We start from the raw sequence: 21,742 nt of genomic DNA, 5'->3' as shown, positions 1-21,742 counted from the left end.
AGCATATATTATCATTTGGTGTGAGTAAATCAATATCCAGCTGGCCATAATTTTTAGTAATAAATCAGATTTTACAGTGTAAGTTCAGAGGTGAATTGTATAGGGAAGTTCACACAGATTTGAAAAGTGAAGAAAGATATAAAGGTATTAAAATGTACAGCTCCTTCTTATCACCTTAAAAAAGGTCTGAAATTTGGAAAACTTTCAATAATTTCTCATTATTTCTGCAGATTGCTCATAAATGGATGCAAGAATAAAGAGGAAAAAAGTCAAGCCAGTACTTAACTTGAAGTACTAACTACACATTGCTCTCCTATAAGCACTCAACAGATCTCTTCTTGTTAAAATTATGGCAAATTGGAACAGCAGTTCCCTTCTGAATCAACATTCATTTCTCTGTCCTTCCCTGCTGCAGACTGTTACACTTTGAAGTCACAAATGATTATTTACTTATTCCCCTATAAAATGCATGCATGGTCCCAAAAGCCATAACATAACACCCTGCAGTACCCACAAATGCAGTGCTATTATTACAAATTATTAGATCACTTAATCTTTGCCAGTTCCTTCTTCAAAAAAAAAAAAAAAAACAAACCAAAATTCACAGTGCCCCAATACAAGCCTAAAACAATAAAACTAATAGTAATAATAATGATATGTTTCCTTGGTCTTTTATGGCACAGGAAACAAATGCCTCTTGACTTGTATTGCAGGGATATACACATTGCAAGTTGATACATGGCTGAGTCGCTCAGTTCCCTACCCTGAGGATGCTCAGTCTGGGTAGAAAATGTTCACTTGCTTTTTAGGATCTGGAAAGAACTATAGGAACGAGATGAAGCCACAGTGCTCTGAGTCCTTCCCTTTAAGATAGAGAACCATCTCTCAGACCTTTGACTCAAAAGGTCTCTCTACCAACAGCAGGATTTGGTGGGGTCTCTTTCCTTTGCCCAAATAACCATGCATTGCCTGGAACACTGAAACAGGGCAACATCAGCCTCCAGGCTGATGCCAAATCCCACTTGGGATGCTCACCTTCTCCTGGCTTTGTAGCTTGCTTTATCCTGTTCCTCAAACCCAGCTTCTGCTCCAGAGATCTATTCATTCACCTGACCTTTCCCATTAATCCTTTCTGTGTCAAGGGCTGTTTTCCTTCCATTACAGTCAATGAGAGCAAGCAGCCGATTACAAAGGGAATTTCTGAGCAAGAAAAGACAGCAGCAAAGTCATCCTTTGCCTTCTCAGTCATCCAAATAATGATTTAAGTAACACAGTAAAATACAAAATCTCATTCTCCTGGAAAGCAGTTATGATCAGAGGTGATGTAAAAAGAATATGAGTTCTACATACCCTCAGAAACCTTTACATTGGTGATGAAACCAAATCTTCTAAGATCTCCTGAAGTGAAATCACTTCATTTACTTAGGCTACCAGTCAGCTGCAGCAGAGTCAGGCGAGGTCTGAAGACTTATTTTTTCAGCTCTTAACACTGACTGGAAGTAACGAATTCCTGGTAGGTGTAGATAATATACTCCAACCTTTTTTTCTCAGTCTGGGTGTCTGAGAATTCCTTGCATAAAAAGGAAATCTGTTCGAAATAAAAAGAAAGTACACATCTTCACATCTCAGAAAACTGTACTGCAACTTATGTGGTAACATTGTAACCTATGTCACTTAAAACCCAATTGATTCTTGGGTGGAGTATCTCTAGGAAAAACAGATATGAAAAGAGAAAACTGGGCCTTCCTCCTCTCGTAAAATGTCTGTGGGGTCCTGAGATTTTCCCAGTGTTAACACCAAGTATAACTAGATTAGAGAGGCATAAATTTTGCTGTGATTTGTGTTGGTTGTAGCAACAAGAGTGCACACACTCCTGGGCAGCAGTAACCATGATTTCATTATTGTATAGTTTCATGGTATTATTTATTACCACACCTGAGGGTGTCCAAGTGAAGACCAGTGTCTCATATGGCAACACAAACCTGCAGGTTTTTACAATATGGGAAATGTAGTTGGGGTCTCCCTGTCTTTGGACTTAAATTCTGTGAGAAGATCCTGTGCAACAGTGACATCTGTGGTGTCTTCAACAAAGGTTCTTAGAAAGTGTCTCTAATTAGTTGCCTTCTCTTATCTTGATTTTACTTAGAAATTGAGTGTTTACTTCAGGATTTCAGCACAATCTATTTTCTGTCACCACTGTGCTGCAAAATCACATGGAAAATAAGTAAATCAATTTTGGGAGCCAGAAATGGAAACATTGGATCAGACTAATCAAACCAGAACAAGGTAGGTGGCTTGATCTTCAGGAAAGAGTTGTGATATAGGCTCTTCTTCTACCTCCTTTGTCAGGCAAGGTAAAAACAGCTTGTTAAATAAGCTGAAATTCCTAACCTGTTCTTTCACTCCCACTCTTCCAGGACCTGTTAATGCACCAAACAATTATGCAAAGACTTTAACACAGGCTATGTAACATATTCTGGGAACATACAGTAAAAGAACCTTATTAGCTGTCTCCATTAGCTGAAGTGAGCAGGAGCATAATAGTTAGTAAGCTGAATTTTAGGTGTAGGGCATTACACATCCCACAGAGATAACAGAGAAAATTCACGCCTCTTTTAAAAGCTGTCAGAGTGTAGGCTGGGAAAGATAATACAGCACTGGGTTACACTAAGATCAGGTACTATGCAACCAGAAAAGGTGGAAACTTAAGCAAAACTACAAAAGCTCAATTTCTGAAGCTAAATTTTGCCACACAGTCAGATTCCCAAGTCGTTGGGTAGCTGAAAAATCCCAGAAGACAGACAGCCAGGCACAGAGCAGTTCATTGCAGGTCTCTGCAAACTTCCCACAGAAATCTGCACTGAACAGGGAGACTTTGACTCTTGGACGCCTCTTGATTTCTTGCACCTGTTCCTCATTTCTAGGAACAAGTAGTTACAGTCATGAAGGACCAACCACACAGATGCGATTCCTCTCTGTCCCGTTTGCCATCTGAGTCAGTCACACCAAAATCCACAGATGCCACCAATTTCTCTCTGGACCTAAGTACAATGGAAAGAAAGAATTAAAAGTAGAGACAGCAGAGTCAGGCTTTCCTGAAGTGAACATAAGAGCTAAAAATGAAATCTTGAAAACTGCAAGATTTCAAGAACAGACATTTTGGTTCCTGTGTTCAGACTGAGAAATGGATACAAATCACAGAGCAGAATGCATAGGGCTGATGGTCCTAGAGACAAAGCTTGACATGAGGAGAAGTTCTTTGCAGAGTTTGGTCTGTAACTATTATTTATCTAGCCATTGATGAGAAAAATCATAGAATGATTTGGATTTAAAGGGGCTTTAAAGGCTACTTAGTTCCAATGCCCTTCCAATGAGCAGGGACAGGTTTCACTAAAGCAGGTTGCTCAAAATGCCAGCCAACCTTGAGCATTCCCAGGGATAGGGCATCTAGAGCTTCTCTGGACAACCTGTGCCAGTGCCTCACCACCCTCACAGTAAAGAATTTCTTCCTATTATCTAATCTAAATCTACCCTCTTTAAGTTTAAATCAAGTGCTACTCTTAACACATGGGCATCACTTTTCCCATGAGTAAGCAAAACGAATTCGGCAACCTGGACAGGACTACCACCCCTGCCAAGCCTACTGAACTGCAAAACAACTTCCCCCAGGGATTCTCAGGTATTTTAAAACTGTCTAAACTGAATTGACAACACCAGCTACACCATTCAAAACTGCAAAAAGCCTTAAAGTGTCCAGCTTTCTACCAGCATCCCAGACATGGCTTTTTCAGAAATGAATTTGAGTTGAGAGTGAATTTGAGAAGGGATTTTTCCTGCATGGGAAATCTAAAACTTAATTAGTTACTCAGATTTCACTGCTTTATTGCTATAGGAAAACAAGGGGGGAAGGAGTGGTGTCCATACTCCTTTTTGCATAGGGGGCATTAATAATCTACGGACATGAGACAAGAATGGGTACTTTTCATTTTTTGTTACAGCAGCAAGTCCCTGCATACTCCTTCATGAAATGAAATTCATAAAATTCTACTTGACAAATGTATTCTCAAAAATGTCTCAGAGGTTTGTTTCATCTTCATTAGCAGTTCAACCATTTTTAATAACAAGTTTTGAGCACAGGTGAAAAGGGAGGGATTGTCTTGCTGACAACTATTGTTGAGAATTAATTTTATTTTGTGTGTGTGTGTAAGCAACTTAACACGGACCAAACAGCATGTGAAATGTTTAGGAAGAAATTACATCTCTCCATCAAAACACCTCTACTTGTGATTTAGAAAAATATCTGTTTTGACCACCTAGTATATAAAGACAGGTACAACATGGCAGCTACTACTATCACATTCTTGATCTAACAATTCCGGTTCTATAGAATAGAGATATTTTATTCCTATCCTTTTTATGGGATCAGATCCTCATCCCTGGCACACTTTACACTTGATAGGAGATTTTCTGACTGTATAAAGCCAGGGTTGATGACCTGACACTGTGTGTCCCTGAATTCTCTTTCCCAAGATACAGAGAGAACTCTGACAGTCTGGGACAGCAAGGAATGCATCTGGGATCCAGATATCACTGTTCTAAATAAAGCAGCCCACAGATCAGACAGATTTGTTCCAGGAGTCAAAATAAAGAAGGAATAGAAAGGTGACAGAAATCTACTCTTGTCTGCCTAACCAAAAGAGTAAGAACAGTCTTCACTTACACGTGAAAAAGGAAATGCCTATGACATATGCATTTATTTTAGACTGCAAAGTCTACTGACAGTTTTATCAAGTCTATGGAAGACCTTGACATAATGGAGAGGGTAACTACACAAACACATCAAGGGAAATTTTGCTCTAGATTAGTTTTCACACATCTTGGAAGAGCACCATGCAAAGGATGCAGAGCTGGTGTTGACTCAGCTAACTCCAGAGCCAAGTGTCAGCTAATTCTGTCTATTGAGTGGTTAGGCTTATTTTCTCAGGCACAGCACAAGATGTTGCTTTTGAAAGTGAGTTACTGTACCTTCAGCTGACTCTCTGCAACCCTTAGCAGAAGGACCAGCTTCACTGCTACTGTGTCCTAAAGGTATGCCACTGGTCTTTCATTTCTTTAAATTGAAGGCACTGCCTGAAGAAATTGAGCTTAATTAATTTATGAAAAAACACTACTAAATCAGAATCTGGTATCTGTTCTTTGGAAATAACCAGAATTTCTCCTTGTTTTCAGGGAGAGGAAAACACTTTATTTTCCTTAGCTAATAATTCCAATTAAAATGTCTACAAATCACATCAGATTAATTAAGTTTTATGTGAAAGTACAAGTGTATATGTTTTACTTATTAATATATTTCATTTGCACAACTCCGGTTATAAATATTGATCTGTTTGGACCATTAACTGAAGTGCAGCTTTAAAAATAGAATGATTAAATTCAATAAAACCTAAATTTAAGAATAGCATTTTTTGTCTTTTAATACAGCAACCATCAGCTTAGCAGAAGCCAGCTGGATTGAAGAAGAAACAGCTATGAGGCTGTTTCCCACAGCAGCTTCTGAAATAGAGATGACAAGTGCATTCTTCAGCTGTTGAGAAGAATCATGGTTTCTTCTGCTAGTTTACTAGTGACAAATTGGCTTAAAAGAGTCACCATAAATAGATAACATAGGGTAGCCTGTGGCAAATGTGTTTATTAGGTTAAATAAGAGTATTAACCCTAAACCCAATGTGATTTCCTGTCCACATACAAAGTCACTAGTGTGAAAGGTACTTGCTGTTACAACTCTGCATTCTGTGTCATCTAAGACTTGCAGGCACTGCACTCTGGCCATGGTCAATCAAACTCTTAAAGACCACCAGGGCACTGAAAGGTTAATCATTATCTCTCTGTTATTCTTTTGCAAGGAAGGTAGGAATCTCGGGGGGTAAGAGAAGCACGCACAATGAAAAGGGGAAGGAATAAATAAATTCCAGTTTTCTAGCAAAAGGTCAATTCATCTGTGCATGTTGGGTTTACCATGATCAGAGAACAGTGCCTACTGTTCTAGAATACACAGAATGCAGAGTGATAGCAGAGTTAAAGGTGAAACTAAGAAGGAAATAGGAGTTTGTCCAAGCTCTGTCTGCAGAAGAAGTGATATTGATGCTAATGGTTGCCAAAGAAGACTCAAAGAGAGACTTGTTTATGATTTGTAGGGTGGATGGCTCTCATAGAGCACTTTCCAGCTTACATGTGACTGGGTGAAGAAATAAGGTGGGTCTGAAAACAACCCACACTGTCTCTACTCTGTCTGGTAGATAAGGGGTGCTGGGGAGCACCCTCCAGGTTACAACTCACATGTCAGGCTGGTTCCAAATCTCCTGCTGAAATACCTGAACTTCCTATTTTACTTGGGTTGGGATGAGAAAACCAGATCAGTTTCAGCTCAGTTTGGCCTAGCATTCAGCAGAGAGCAAGTGGAGGCTCAGAAAGTTTCCTACTTGCTGAGCTACTGTCCTCTTAAAACAATCCAATGCAAGCAAATGCTATTTAAATTGATTCTGTGCATTCGCAGACAAGAGTGGTTTAAAATTTATTACGTGTTGTGGCTCACCATGTCAAGAGAGAGCAGAGCATACATTTTAAAAAACAAGCAGGTTTTCTTAAAATAATCAAACATTCAATTAAAGAGGTTTATTGCTGCCATCTTTATTTGTTAGGATGGGGAATGGATTTTTTTACTCTTCTTCTTGCAAGCTAAGCAGTGTTGAATAACCATGGGAAGGATACAGGAATTTGCTTTATTAAGTTTAGTAATAATTTCAATTTTCTTTGAATTTATTTTAATCTTGATTTAAATGTATAATTCTGTGTATTCATCTCTGCAGTTCTTGAATTGCCCACTTGCATAAGAAAATACACTCCAGAACATGCTTATTAAAGAACATAACGGCTTTGAGGGATTTTTAAAAGCAAAGAGACGTTATAATCTTCTTTCGCTGTAGTAGTTGCATACTTCAAATGTAGACAACGTTTGCTTTACAATTATTAGTTATTATGGCTGCCAGATGCAATTAAAGAACAGCTTGTGTTCTTCCTATGGCTCCCTTCAAGCATTCAGCATGTAAGTCATTACTGAAATAGCTAGATTAGAAAATACTAATGGCTAACACTTGTATGATCTTTACTCCCCAAACCCCTAAAATAACTTGCAAAAGAGGGGCATTATTGACCTGTTGTTCTGAGGAGGAGAAGTGAAGGGCAGAGACATTCAGGCAAAAGCATTTGCCCATTTGAGGTAATTCCACTTGTAGGAATTGTGCATGGACAGTACAAAGCCTTTTCAAAGGCTTTTCACCACATAGTGAAAGGACTTTCAAAAAGCTTTCGACAAGCTTCCTCTTAAAGGGCTTTTAAAAAATATTTACAAAAATGCTGAAAAAAGAAAAGGAGGGAAGAGTGAGAGGACAAATTTTTTAATGCTCAATTATTCAGAAGAGTGGAAAGGAAAGGATGCTGTAAAAACACACAGAAATAAAGCACAATAGTGGAGAATAACATGGAAGCCAAAATGCAGTGTCAGTAAATATGCAGTGATGCACCAGGAGACACAATTTCACCTGATGTGTTCAAGGACAGGCTCTAAACTGTCTGCCCTGTGTCCAGAATGAGAACTCCCAGTTACAGCAGCTGATTCCATAAAAACCTCAGTTGGCCCAAGAAAAACACTGGGGATGCTTGGAAAGAAATAGAGAATCAGGCTGCAAATGTAATTATTTCTTTTTACAAACCCATGGTGTGCCCATAGCTCAACACTACCTGCAGTTCTGACTTTCTGGTCGGAAAGGCTATATGAGGGTGAGAAAACATTCAGATGAAGGTATCACATAGACAAGAATAATGTACAAAGTAGAAATAACTAGATTAAGACTCTTTTGAAGAGAAAACAGAGAACCAAGGGTAGATGTGACACAAATTAATAGAAATGTCAATAACATTGAGAAGATCATTAGGAGATTATTTGATTTTTCACAGTGCAAGAAATAGGGGCAAAAAATAACATTATCAGGTGACAGGCTGAAAACAAACAAAACAAGACACTTTTTCAAGCAGCACAATTAAACTGAGAAATTTCTTGCCCAAGATTGTTCTAAATAATGTTTATTATTACCAGTTCAAAAAGCAACAGGGCCAATTCATGGAAATTATTCCACCAGGGATGGTAAACCCAAAAGTTATGTTTATAACCAAGGAATTTGTTAAACTACAGATTGCTGGAAGCAAGGACAATATGCCAGGGAGGCATCACTGCATACTTGCCTTGTCTTCCTCAAGCATTCAATAGTTGACTACTGTTGAAAACCAGCTACACACTAGAAGAATCTTACCATCCTTTAAAAAAATGCCTCTGAAGAGGGCTGAGGAGAACCTCTACAAACAGAAGTATTTCTGCTGATATTGATACTTCTGTTATTCATTGTGGTCAGTGGGCTTGCCCAAAGAAACCCAGTGGATCCCAAGGAGAATTTGATGCCACAGATGATACCAACATCTATGAATTATTTCCTCTTGGGTGGAAAGACTATACTGACTATGTTGAATCAGCAGAAATGTTGGCACCCCCTGCAGTAGAAGCAGGGTTTTACCTAATTCTACCTGACTCCCAAGACTCAAGTACTCCCGACACATCAGGTTTTCTCTTGGTGACTGCCTGAATAGTCAACATGAAAGGACAAGAAGATTTCCAAACCACAGAACTTTGCAGCATGCTGTGCTGGTTTTGGCTGGGGTAGGGTTAATTTGCTTCACAATAACTGGTATGGGGCTGTGTTTTGGATTTGTGCCGAAAACACTGTTGGTAATGCAGATGTTGTTGTTACTGCTGCTTGCACAGAGTGAAGGCCTCTTCTGCTGCTCACACCACCTCACCAGTGAGTGGGCTGGGGCTGCACAAGAGGCACACAGCCAGGACAGCAGATCCCAGCTGACCCAAGGGATATCCCACACCAAATGGCATCATGATCAACATAGAAAGCTGGGGGAAGATAGGAAGGGAGACGTTTGGAGCCATAGCGTTTGCTCACCGTTACACTGATGGAGCCCAGCTTCCCTGGGGATGGCTGCACACCTGCCTGCCCATGGGAAGTGGTGAATGAATTCCTTGCCTTGCTTTGCTTGTGAACAGCTTTTGCTTTCCCTATGAAGCTGTCTTTATCCCAACCCATGGGTTTTTCCACTTTTACTCTTCCAGTTCTCTCCTGACCCTGTGAGTAGGGGAGTGAGTGAGGGGTGGTGTGGTACTTGGTTGTTGGATGGGTTAAACCACAACACATCTCTTCAAAATAACATGAGAGGAAGTGTTCAAGAACTACAGGACTTTATACTAAAACAGCATACAAAAATGTACGAGCACAGTGACTCTGGAATTGGTCTGCTACACTCAGTCTTATCAACACATTAGCTCTGTTTTAACATTCAGATAGCTGAGGTTGAAAGCAAACCTGATTTTGCATCTTAAACAGAAGCATGTAAAATGTTTTATAGACTTTCACACTTTATTTGAAGATTATTGTAAAGTGAGATTTTTTCATACCACAAAGAGCATAAACCATAAACCTTTTAAGACTGCTGACAGTTATCATAGTCTTTTCAGAGAATGATCTGGTCTATATTTTCATCAGAATTGAAAGCATCAGAACTTAAGTTAGAAGTCCATAACTTAAATTGAACTGTCCCTAATTGAACAAAGTTTCCCTGAAAAAAGGTTGTACTTATATGGATTCTGCAAGCACATTTTCTTTGGCCTTTCAAAAAACATTTGATTCAAAAGATTATTTGATTTTTAAAAATGAACCTGTTAGTGGATTTCAAAAAACATCTGATGTAGTAGTACTCAGGGGCTGAAACAAAGAGTTATGAACTAAAGAATGAGTAAACAACCTCGTGTAGCAATATACATTTACAGTATCAACATTTTCTTGATCCATACAAAAACAATAAAGGAATGAAACCAGAATCACTGCTTGTTTAGAAAACCTCTCTATAAGGGAGTGTTTTCTGCACATGCCTGACATGCCCCCATTTATTAGTGAGAGTCATTTCAATATTTCTTTAGGAACAGCAATTTTCTTAATTGTGGCTAAGAAAGATGGCTTGAAACTGCTGAGATACAGAGCGATTTTTAGCCATGAGAATTCATGAGGTAAACTAATCTCGCCTTGACAAGTGAATCAAATTTTTGGATTTTAAGTCTAAATCCAACAGATTAAGCTAGTCCACTGAGGGTTTTAATAATAAGAAAGGGGAAATGAGATGAACTATATAGCTAAATTGTAACTATATGGCTGAATTATTGTAACTAGACAGTTGGAAAAGCAGAGACAGTTTGCACTTGTAACAAGTTAGATCTCATGAAACCATGTAATGGAATAAAAACCTTAACAAAGAATTAAAACAAAGATGGAGGACTTTAATTGAAAACTTGATCAATTAGCACAGAGGCCATAAGAAGGAGGCAACAGAGCATGAAATTTGATTAAACTGAACCATACGTCTTAGTTCATTTTCAGCGATGTCGCAAAACTGATGACCTTGAAAAGAGAAGACATTAGAAGAGTGTAAAATAGCAGTTATCTCCATGCTGGCTAAAATAGAGAACTGATAATAAATATTGTACAGTAAGGAAGCCTTAAATTAAAATCACATACATATTCAGAATGGAGAGATGGGTAGTCATAAATTGCAGTAATTGACACGCAATCCAAATTTATGACAATGGATCTAGGCAGAGGGAATGCAAGCAAGTGCCCTAACTCCACAAATTTGACAAACGGAGCAGATCATACTCCAGCTCACTGACTACTCAGGTTATTTTTTGATAGCTGGCATGATTCTACTGCATTAGGTGATCTTTTTGCAGCCAGTAAAGTAGATTAAATTATAAAGATGCCCTGAGCATCGACAGTAACACAGCACTGGAGTCACAGTGTGATTCTTCTGTTTTGACCCAAAATTAAATCAGAAAAAAGGCACTCCTTCACCCATGTCACGCTACCATAAACCTACTGAGAGTTCCCTCTTTTTGACAGGTGAAATAATAGGTGAACCTGATACACTCCTTTGAATACAGGGATGTCTTTGTTCTTGCTGCAGAGAGGTAAAGCTCTCCATTGCTCCTACAGACCCCTACCGCACATACACATCCAGCTATGAGCCCATATTCTCATAGGACTAAATCCAAGGACTCTGACATGTTCCTATTGCCATACAGAACCACCAACACTTATATCTTGAGCTGCATTTCATCTTTATCCCAGCTATAAACAAACAAATGATGCCTTTCTGACCTAAATCCTGCTAAAACAAAGGTTCTCCTTTAGTATTTTTTAACAACTTGAACTGACAGGGAGATATTGTACAGCTTCAGTGCTTTATTTCATGTGGCTGTGGTGTTTTGTTTCTCTACAGTGCTCCTTAAAATTAGATTTACTGTCGTGTAGAAATACAGCTTAAGTGATTCTGTGGTGGATTTTTTCCAAAGTGGCATGTCCTTGCAGACACGCAATGCCAGTAAGACATGAATGAGATCATCACAGATTGCTTTTGAGAGTCCCACTTATTGTGAATTCCAAAATAAAACAATATCAAACATATATGTATGATGTGATGGTTTTGCTACCATTTTTTATGAGCAAAAAAATGTTACAAGTAGAAGTTCCCAATAAGAAATTTGAAAAAGATCTTTTTAGGTTGAAGAGGATTTACAGCTCACTCTACCTGTTCATGCATACTCAATGCAAAATTAGGAGAATAATATTAGTATCGTGTCATTTTCTGTTATGATGCCAAAAAGCGAAAAAAGAATATTTAGTTTTGTGATGGCTGAAAGTGAAAGGAATTTCTGCCTGTCATGTATCAGTAAGTACTGCACTGTACTGTCTTGGAAATAACTGAATTAGTTAAACACAATGAAATATGTTGTCCACACATATTTCTTGCTTTACTGAGCTACCCTCCTCTGCAAAAAAAAGAAAGGGACAAGCACTGGTGTAGGACTGATTTGCAGTGGTCAGGGCTTTGGTGCATCCTGCCCTGAGTTACCAGTGCAAAGCACAGAGAACACTTACAACTGGAGGAATATTTAATTTTTTTCCAAATCATTCATGAGTAGTTTTGTTTTTAAGCTATTCCCTTATTTTTAGTTCCCTTTTGAAGGGTCCAACAAATATTTTTGCCTGCAAATTTTACAGTCTGACCTTTTTAGTTCCTTCCTAACCCACTGTTCTCTAATTCTGTGGGAAATGGAGAAAAAAGGCCTGCAAACACTGGACATTTTTTCTCACACATTTGGTTACATTTTCCTTGGGCAGAGAGAGTACTAGCAGAGGCCCTCATATTCCTATAAGGAATATATATTTTTTTTGTCTTCTGTTCTTCTTCAGCGTGTGTACAAACTTCTCTTTCTAAAGCAATGAAAGACGCCAGCATCCAGTCAAATAGTAATATAAACACTCATCTAAACAATATCAACATGCAAGGAGAAGGAGTATTATTTATGAGAACTGATTTTTTTCCCCTTTTGTTCCAATGAAGCTTACAACAATTTGCATCAATCTGGCTTCTGGGTGTCCATGGCAATTCTTTCTTCTCTTTTTTCTTTTTTTTCCCTTTCCTTTCTTTCCTTTCTTTCATTTCTTTCTAGCATCTGATTCCTTTCTAAATTTTATATCATGCATGAGCGGCATAATTTATTTATTCTGAGATAGTATTAGTTTCATACATTGCACTAAATGAAGTGTACTGCTAACTACTATTTTTTGACAGTAAGTGAGATATGAGAATAAACATGAAAATATCGATATTAATGGGCTGCTAAGGAGGAGGTGTAATCTGTTAACGCAACCAAGAAAAAAACAAGGAAAACAAGACCTAATGTTCTAAAAGAAATAAAATAACCAAAATAGATCAGTAATTCACATTCCTCAGAATTCACAGGCACCAGGAAGAGACCATCACCATGTTTTAAATATGCACTACTGATGTATGGGCTGTAGGAACACAAATAGTGCAACAGTCAATTCTTAAAAGGCACTTTTCTCATCCAGCCCTCACAACTTCTGCACTGGTCAGCAATGGTTCGTAGGTAGAGTAGATCCCAGAAAGATGCAATAACAGCATATAAGAAAAACCTCTAGAGAAGTCTCTTTGCTAGCAGGAATCACAAAATGAACAGAGCACATTCAAGGCAGTTCAGCAGATGCAGTGACTCTGCACACAATTGCCACAATCATCATTTCCACTGGCCAGGCACCTGTAGAGGCTTTGCACACCGCTAACACCGGAGTGGGAAGTGTGAAGCTCCTTCTTCCTTGTGTCAGGCATGAGAAGTGCCTTCAGACAGAACCCAGAGAGGAGAAATCACCAGTATTTCCCTCCATAGGACCATAGAGCCAATTATATTATCTTTTTTGAGAACTGGCTGCCTTTTTAAGCCACTGGGTGGATGCTTTCTGTGGATTACACATGCTGATTCTGTTATAGGAATACCATATGGATTTTTTTAAAACCCCATATGGATATTTATTAGCACTGGTGAGGTTTGACAAATACATTAAAAGAAAATAGAGTTCTCTAGCCTTTTTGGGACAACAGAGCTCCACGAGTCAATGGAGAACTCTTTTTCTGAGAAAAAGACAGAAAAGGAAGAAGCTGAGAGAATAATTCTGGGAAGGTCCATTTTAACCCAAATAATTCACTCCAAAAAGTCCTCCCACCCCAAAGTCCATGTTGTTGCGCATCCTGTAAAAGGCACACGCGATTAACATCATATTATGTTTTTACCTCTTTTGGACTATGCACCAGCCAAACAGCAATCACTGTTACTCTCTTGCTACAACTCCAGTGGACATGTGGGTCCTAAAAACTCACTGCAAGACCACGTGAAGCCAGATAAAGACTCTCAGTCTCAAGTCTACTGCCTTTTTGGACCCCAGATTTCCTTGCTCAGGGGAAGGCTGTTATAAACTCACTTTATCCTCTGCAAAGCCCATAGAAGCAAACAAGTCTTAGAAGGGTCTTGATGTTACCTCCAGAGTACAGGAATTGTAGGCAGCCTGGCCCAGGGGCAGTGTCCAGGCAGCAATGCAGATGCACAGACAAGCTATGTCTGCTTTACCAAGTAATGCAGGCCAGAAAAAGAAGATTTTTAGACACAAACAGCTGGTGCTTAGGAACTGGTATCTGCATGAACTGCACTTCAGAGAGCTTCAAATTACTTCTGGTCTGGCCTCATGCACTGAGCCCATCGCATCTGAAGCATGACTGGAGCATGTGTAATGGTTTAGTTTCCTCCAAAAGAAATCCCCTTTGAATACTCTCAGACTCGTTCATGACGTAAAAGTTTGCTGGGTGTAGGGAATGAGGAGATTAAATCCAAAACCAGTCCAAAGTAAACCAGAAATGTGGTTCCATCCATGAAATCTTTAGCAGAAGAGTCAGGGATCTTTCAGACAGCTCTGTGACATGAACTGATCTGGGTATTATCTCACTGACACCAGCAGCTTAAGGACTTCCTATTTATCAAGCTTGATTAGAGGCAAGAGGGTTTCCTAGACCTGGATATGTTGTTTTACAACTTGTATGGCATAGTTTGTGATAGGTGATATGACTCTAGCAATACTCTTTGTGATATCTGACACCACATTATAGAACCAATATAAATTCAGAAATGGGGCTATGTTTCATTCTTTGTTTAAACTGAAGTGTTTTGTGTTATTGAGTAGAATCAGATATCTTTGCTGTAAAATGTGATAAGCATGTAGGATATCAGGTAAGAAATTGTAAAATGAAATATAGTAAATGAGGCATTTCAAATCTTAGTTTCCTGCATTCTTTTTTTTTTCTTCAGGTATTTCCATCCCAATTTAACTTCTACTGATGTTCAGCTTTTCTTGCCAAGTCCCCAGCAGGTTTATCAACCAACTGTTCATTGTTTTAACCAACAAATTTGTTCATTTTGTTGTTTAGTGTGGTACCACACTAGCTGTCAACCTTGCAGTGTGCCTTCACTTTAATGGATAATTTACTAATCTTTTTTATTATTTCAAAATTATCAACATTGCTTTTAAGATGTTGCTTGAAACAATTAGAGTGAGTATCATTCATATAGATGCTCCTTTTCAAGTAGGTACAGCAAGTCTTTTGATTTTTCTCACTTATTTTTATCCTCTGTAAGGCTTTAATTCTAGTAGTTCTTATGAAAAATTCAAGAACCACAGTTGTGTTTGCAACTGCAGCTTCTAATTTATGATTCACTGCTTTTGGAATACCAGACTTAAGATACCCTGCAGCTAATTTTCAGAGGTGCTGAATGTCCACAGCTGCTGGTGGCAGCTGCTTGATGCTAGTCTTTCTTGAGATTGGCAGAGGGATGGCATGTTAAACCAAACGATAACATTGCCAGTGGCCCTGTGTCAACCCTGAGCTGAGGGAATTAGGTCTAAGAAGAGGGCTGCACAAGTTAGGAAGTTATTATGGGTTTGTACACATGCCATTCTACAATCACTCTCTGTGAGAAGTTTATTAATGCCACAAATATGACTGAAGCACTTCAACCTATCTTCAAAGACATTAAGCTTTCAAAATAGCTTTGAGAGCCAAACAGCTTAGAAAGCACATTTCTAAGTAAGCTACCTTTCTGATTGCTCATAAAAATGTCTACACAAGGAGGTAGTTTGGAGTACCCAGCTGAAGGCTGGGTTTACTGACAAGGAAATGTATCTGCACTCTTACTCATTATTCCATACTCTCATTCTACTAATAGCACTCTCTGTGGTGCTCATGTTTCCAAAACACAGGACCAGACAAGGCCACACAAACATCTCCTTTTTCTTCCTTAGTGTAGAGTTCTGTGCAGCACCACACCAATTGTAATTTCACACTCCGGTTTTGCATAGCAGTAACTCTGTATAAGTGAAGACCTAAGGATAAGAAAACAGCTTAATTGCTACATCCCTTTAGACCTGCATCTAAGCCAAGCAGAGCTTCTGTCCCTGGCACACAGCCTGCAGGAATTTGATGGAGAGGTGTCTCTTCTACTGCAATTAAGACCGGCCAACAGAAATGCTTTGCAGACAGTCATTCACTGTTACTTAGACTGAAGGAACCAAGCAAAGACTGATTCTGATGTACCTGTTTTCTTAAGAATTAATACGTGGTCAAAAGCTGTTTCACATTCAGAAATGCTGCATTAAAATAAGATGGGGCCAGTTTTCATCCCCTTGAGAGAAAAGTATAAAATTGATTCTTGTTTCACCTTTTGCTTTGATTCTGTCATATTAAAACCTTATGTTTTGAAAAGTTGGAAGCATTCAATATAATTTTTTTAATTTATCAATTTTGTTATTATTATCTTTAATTTACAAGGTTTCATGTTCTTTACATAATGTTCTTCAGACATTTGATTCAATATAATATTCTGCTTCAGTATTATTAAAATAAAATTGTTTAGCATTCCAAAATAAATTAGATTAGCATTTCTAGTCTAACTGAGATTTTCATTGTAATTGAGGAAAAAAGCACTCTTTGCAATTCCAGAATATCTTGTGGGATACTACTTTCTCACTTGCTATGCTTCTGGGTCCTTATTAATGATAAATGTAAATAAGTAATACAAGCTAGTACCTCTAGAGGATGAAAATGAAATCTTCTAAATCTTGAGTCAGATATTATTTCTGTACCTTCATACTTGAAAAAGAAACTGTGCTAGTTAGCAAAGGTCAACACATCACATAATCATGTCAGTAATCATTATATAACCTTTCTTTCTTCATTCTGTTACAATAACACCTAAGTGCTGGATGACAATCATAACTGCAGTTTACAATTGCTTTTCATGCCAAAAAATCCTAATGTGCTTTAAGAGCCTGTATAGAAATGTGGTTTGTAGAGATTATTTAATCTACCACTACTGTTCAGACATCTCTGGTAGGAAATTTGGCAACTGCTCAACATCCTAATCACACAGAAAACTAGAAGTCAATAGATGAATCACAGGTCAAAACATAATCATCTACCAGAGATGAAACCAAAGTTTCAAGATTAATAATAATAATAACATAAACAGAACACAGCAAGTTAACATACCTGTCTGAGGCAATGGTCTCTATGGAGAATGATGTGCAGCTTACCAGGCTCTGGGAAGTACATTATTTTCTTTGAAATGAGTCTTTCTCTTTCTCCATACCCTGCCAGTGCTTCTGGAAAAAGTGGAAAAGTGACCAGGCTCTGGGATGCCTGTTCTCTATCATATAAGAAGAAGGATTTGTAAGGACCTGTCTCACTTCACTCTTGTGAATTACCTCGATATAATCCATAAATTAGAGGCTTCTCCACACAGTCTGACCTTTAATGAACAACAGTTATCAAGACAGTGTCTTTTTAATATCATTCCATTTCATTCATGCTCCACCTATCATCTAACACCTGCAGTTAGTTATACACTGTCCTTTCAAAGGAATCCTAAAATCCCTTGAATCTAATTCCTAAAATGTCCAGGCTGTGACCCCTGGAAATCGTCTTACATGCCTGGAAATGGAAGTTGGTCATTCTGTGACTTCAGAACACGTATCCACATGCAGGACTTTGGGATTTAAGGCCTTGCTGCATACTTTCACCTTTGCATTCTGTCTTTGCTGGAATAGAATCGAAGGTGTTTAGTACAAAGGCAAATGGCAGCAGCCTGTGCATTGCACCCCTGCAGCAGAGCACGAAGACTTAACAAAGATCATGGCAGGGTTTATAATGACACTACTCTTGCTACTGTGAGTCAACAGACTGAGCCACACCTGTCACACACAAAATGCAGATGGGACCTTTCCTCTCCTCTTGCCAATATTAGGTTCTGGCAGTTTGCATACGTGGGGCCAAATCATTACTGGATACTCCAGTCGCACCTGCATTGTTCAGGATCTTGGCTCCAGGCCATATCTGCTGAAAAGACACAGATCTTGGTGTTGCTCTCATTGCATGCATGAACTGAGTCTGCACTGAGAACAGGCTGAGCTGTGCTTAGCTCGTTGCTCACTGATGTGCTCATGCAGTGTAAAAGAAATATTTTTTAAAAATATAGGTCAAAATCACACCTGCCTCAGTTTCTTCATTTGGTGATTTAACTATTTAAAGTGCCAAAGTTTAAATGAACTATTGAAAAGTGACATATAATTCTAGCTAGAGCGCCATTATTATACTGAAACTTAATAGCCCACACACATTGTCATTCTGACACCTTGTTTTCATGCGTTCATAAATTTCCAAGGAAACAAGTTTTGAACTGGGCTTTTTTCAGATTTGGTGCCCTTTCACACGCTCGTTTTGGTTTTTGGCAACATGAACAGGAGTATTTCAGCATTGCTTTATTACAGAGAGAGTGGGCATAAGGAGCAAATTAACTCCCATGGCTTATCAAAAAAAAGTGTTCCATTTTATGAGTTCTGGCACCAGGAAGACATAAAGGTAGAAAAATTGCAAGTGTCTTCATTGTGTGTTTTTGTGAATGAAAACATACATTTTGATGTATGCGGGACCTGGCTGTATATGAACACACATAGAATAAATAAAGTGTTACATAGGAGTAACATCTTCAACACATTTGGTTCAAAATCCTGCCAAATCAGTAACAGTCTTTTCAATCATGATAAAGGGTTTAGGTTAGACAGAAATATATATTAAATCATAAGGATATCTGAGTTTTGCCAAAGAAAAAGGTTTCCATTCTTCAGGGACCACAGGGAGCTGCCCCTCCATACAATTTCTCCTTCCACAGAACCTCTGGATCTGCTCCATGCCTCCAAAATGCAGTGTTGGCCTTGAACGCATCTCTTGTGCTACCATTTGACACACCTACACAGTGGGAAAAGAAAACTCCAGCTGGATCACCAGAAGAGACGGGGAACCCTTGTTTTAGCTTCTAATGTACCTGCTTTCTACACTTCTTGTTTCATGAAAAGGAAGGTTTAGAAGTTGCTGGCTTGAATGGGGATAAGTGTCCAACTGGTGACTCACTGCAGCATGCAGTCTCACAGACCTCCTCAGCATCCTACCAAGGCCCCAGGGTGCTTTTACACCATACAAGGTTGCTCCTTTACAAATTCTCACCAGGGTCTTTCCCAGTTTCTTCCAGAGCCAGCAGCCCCCGTGTTGCCTAGAGCAGGACTGACCTGGTTCTGCAACTGTCCGACACCCAGCCCCAGCCACCTGGGTCACTTACTCTGCCTCTTCCCTTCTTACCTTTAGCTAAAGCTCCCAGAATGTTTCCTGGGCCGCAGTTATGTGTCATTATGTGGTGGGAAGGCAAGAAATCATGGCCATGTGGATCAGCAAGGAGGCAGCTTGCAGTCCAGAGGAGAGCAGCTGCGGGGCTGTGCTTCCCGTTAGCCTTACACATTGAGCAGAAGAACAAAATTATGTCTGTGCCTTGTTGTTCTTGTACAGCATAGTATTTAGTACTTCCTGTCTAAAGTTTGAAATCTCTTTCGGTGAGATCAAATGAGCCTATCAGGGGCAAATTTTCAATGCCAGAAATACACAGTGAAATACCCTTTACTTTTAATCAATGCTCCACAGATTCAGGCTGCATACTTACTCCCTCATGTTGTTTTAGAAAATCCTTTTTGTCTACCTTTCATTACGTTTTCAACCATAGGGTCCCCACATACATATTAGAAATTCACAATTAAAACTTTCCATTCACATTCTATGAACCTTGATAATTATGGGATGTCTTTTCCATTATTAGACTAAAAAGTTTGACTTTTTTTCTTTTTACTTACTTTTTCTCAAAGGAGATCTGGTAATATGTTGTACATTCAGAAATATTATTTTTTACAGTTAAAAGCCCGCTTTGCTGTGTCAGAGGCTATTGTTGCAATGGTTTCTGTAAATTAGCACCATTCTTACTGTGCCACTTGATAAGGCATCTAATTTAACACATGTTACCACTCTTCTGTTTGCATGCAACCACTGGGATACATATCTTTCCCTGAAGTGATTGATTTTCTGTTGATGCAAATTTACTGGAAATCCTGAGACTCCAGAGGATGTTCGGCTGATGGCTCTGAGTCCTGAATATGGATTTTAAAATACATTATTTCTTTATTTCAATTTGCAAAAGAGGCACAGACAATCAGATCTCCTTTTAAAATGACACAGTAAAAATTACATACAAACTTAAGAGTGGTTGATTACAAGAAATAATTCCATTTGAGACTTTGCATATGATTGACATAGTCTGTGCTTTGATTAGATTAAAAAAATCTCCAGAGATAATCGCTCATAATGAATCGTTTATTATGTATATCTCTTAATTCTAGAGGGGTTAAGGATGAGTGAGCATGAAAGCCAGGGACAGAGCTTTATGCATCCCATAAACACTCCTTGCAGATATTTATATGTGTCCTCAAGCACCTCTGCATGAAATGCAGGAACAAGGACAATTATTACACTTCCTGAAAGACTTCTGTAGCATGGAAAAGCACTTCTGCACATGGAAAGTGTTGGCTCTCTTGGATCTGAATCCTGCCATGACCCCAGAAGCCAAGTGGGCAAGAACACGGAAAAGACCAGCAGCACACTTGCACAGAGCAAAGGTGAAGCAACCCTTTCTTTGTGCCAGACAATTGCAGGCAAGGGGTGGGAGGTACAGAGCAGCCAGGCTGTGGCCCATGCACTAATTTACCTCAGAGATGAAAGGCAAGAATGTTGTGCAGGGGGCTGGGAACAGCTACCAATGCTGATATGCCAAGGAATGCATATCTTTGGCTTTCTGCATGGCCTGTTCTCACTAGACAGACACTTGGAGGAGTGTTTCTGTTCAGCAGGGTTTTTTGGGGTCAAAGCACCAAAAGGCAGTTTACCTATAAATACAGAATGACCTTATCAAGAATATTCGACTAAAAATTTCTGTCCTTGGACCAATTACGCATTGAGCAAAGGTTTTCTTTTCCTTGCATACATCCTTAAAAGAATTCTTTAACCATTCTTTTCAGGGTCACAGACCAAAGTTCAAATTGCTTTCATTAAACATAAAAGGAAGATTTTGTAGCCAAGTTGTCTGCATACCTTTTTTTACAAGCTGGCATATGAACAGTCAGCAGGTGCCTCTCCAGAGCGACAGGCGTGATATACAGCTCTCAGAGCCATCTAATACCAGCACAAACACCATGTTTTACAGGCTGCCAGATGACTTAGACAAAGAGCCATCATAATGACTTCCCTGGCTCTGTAATAGCTCCATTTACAATTAGTGTTAGGAGGTAGCAGAGCTCAGTTTTGTGTACCAAGCTGACACAGTTTAGGTAGGACACTCTGCTGTATAAAACACACCTGGGCCACTGTCTGCAGAAATTCATGCCCTTGTTATACAATGGTGGCTACTTGGATTGTTGAAAAAGGCCTGCCTGAGTATTTTTGTACCTATGCATTTTGTTTGTAGAACACAGCTTAAAATTCCAGACTGTGGCTGTCAATTTGAATATTCACCTTTTGCTGTCCAAGCTGCATAGATGAGATTTAAGAGTGGTTTGATTCACCCTTGTGAGTGGGAAAAGTGCCAGAACTTATGAGGGAATTAGGTACAGTTGGAGCGAAGGTCTGCAGGGAACTTGGCAGTTCAGGATGCAGGGAGCATGGCAGGTTTGGATACAGGGAGATGACACATTCACAGCCCACTCCTGGCCATAAGCCCAAGAGTGGGTTTTTACTATTTCAG

General features: G+C 39.1%; 1 long non-coding RNA gene across 1 annotated transcript in view; it reads right to left on the bottom strand.

Moving 5' to 3' along the window:
• The window catches only part of LOC104687011, a 73,965-nt gene extending 68,739 nt beyond the window's left edge, over positions 1 to 5,226 (bottom strand). Inside the window, exon 1 of the long non-coding RNA XR_002044676.3 lies at positions 1,351 to 5,226. This is a non-coding gene — a long non-coding RNA (uncharacterized LOC104687011). The remainder of the gene's footprint in view (positions 1 to 1,350) is intronic.
• Positions 5,227 to 21,742: the final 16,516 nt, after the last annotated feature.

This window comes from Corvus cornix, chromosome 1, assembly GCF_000738735.6.
Source record: "Corvus cornix cornix isolate S_Up_H32 chromosome 1, ASM73873v5, whole genome shotgun sequence".
In the NCBI taxonomy this organism is placed as follows: domain Eukaryota; kingdom Metazoa; phylum Chordata; class Aves; order Passeriformes; family Corvidae; genus Corvus; species Corvus cornix.
Note: the sequence above shows the minus strand (reverse complement) of the source record. Positions and strands in the feature narration are given on the sequence as shown.